The 1034-nt window shown below is 40.0% G+C and overlaps 1 pseudogene; it reads right to left on the reverse strand.

Annotated features, from left to right (window-relative positions):
* Nucleotides 1–329: 329 nt before the first annotated feature.
* Nucleotides 330–811, reverse strand: LOC127568961 (amphoterin-induced protein 2-like; annotated as a pseudogene).
* Nucleotides 812–1034: the final 223 nt, after the last annotated feature.

A 1034-nucleotide genomic window follows, 5' to 3' on the forward strand; every position in this document is an offset into this window, starting at 1 on the left:
TTCTGACTCGAGGGCAACAACCCTTATTTTGTATAAGCAAATGATTGCTATGCAGCACATTTAGCTGACAGTAACAATATCAGCAGTCTGTGTAGTAAGCAAGTTCTGGACTATGGTCTAAACCGTGACAGTTCTGAAAAGTGCTACAGTCTGCCATGTGTTACAGACACCCCAGTTATTGTCTAGCCTTATGCATGCATTATATTGGAACCAAAAGTCTGTGCTAGGCTAACACTTAAGAAGTCATTTTAATTTCACCCCACTGACAGGACTGAACTGATTGTTTATCTCACAGCCAATCCAAATTCCTTACTCAGTTGTAGCTTCAGCTAGACCTGTAGTGCAAACAGTGTGCGATCACAGACTCAAGGATTTCCTTGCAGATGAACCTCATCTATTCCTTCAAATTGCTCTAACAGCTGGACAATCACTCTGGTCAGCTTGTTATGTTCTAAGTCCAATGCTGACAATGCCCTCACGCTGCTGAGGTGCTGAGTCCTTTAATCTGATATTATTCAGAATCAGGATCTGTGGCCATTGAGGGCCATGGGATGGAGCAGATCAATCTTGCAATTATTCAGATTTAACACCCTGTGCATCGTCAGATTCATGAAACCTCTGAGTTCAAAGACACGATGTAATTATTTGAAAGATTGAAGAAGATTAGATTCCCAAGTGCCTGCAATCTCCTCTGAATGTTCTCTGAGTCAGATAAATTCACTGAGTTATATGATAAATGCAAACTGGCAGGAAGATTTTCTGGTACCTTGGTAAGATTCTTCCCAGTGCAATTTGCTGGCTCCTGGGAATTACATTCAAAATCCCAATGTTAATTAAGTTATTGCCACAAATGAAATTAATGTTCTTAACAGCAACAAGATTGACCATGGTGTCAATTACATGGAGCAGAAGTGATCAGACTGATGTCCTAGAATACTTAGATAACATTGCAGTCCTTGTCAGACAATTAACTAAATAGGTGGCTAGAAATTTCACAACATGGATGCCTATTTACTCACAGCAGTAAAGTTAAG

Source organism: Pristis pectinata, chromosome 3, assembly GCF_009764475.1.
Source record: "Pristis pectinata isolate sPriPec2 chromosome 3, sPriPec2.1.pri, whole genome shotgun sequence".
Lineage (NCBI taxonomy): Eukaryota > Metazoa > Chordata > Chondrichthyes > Rhinopristiformes > Pristidae > Pristis > Pristis pectinata.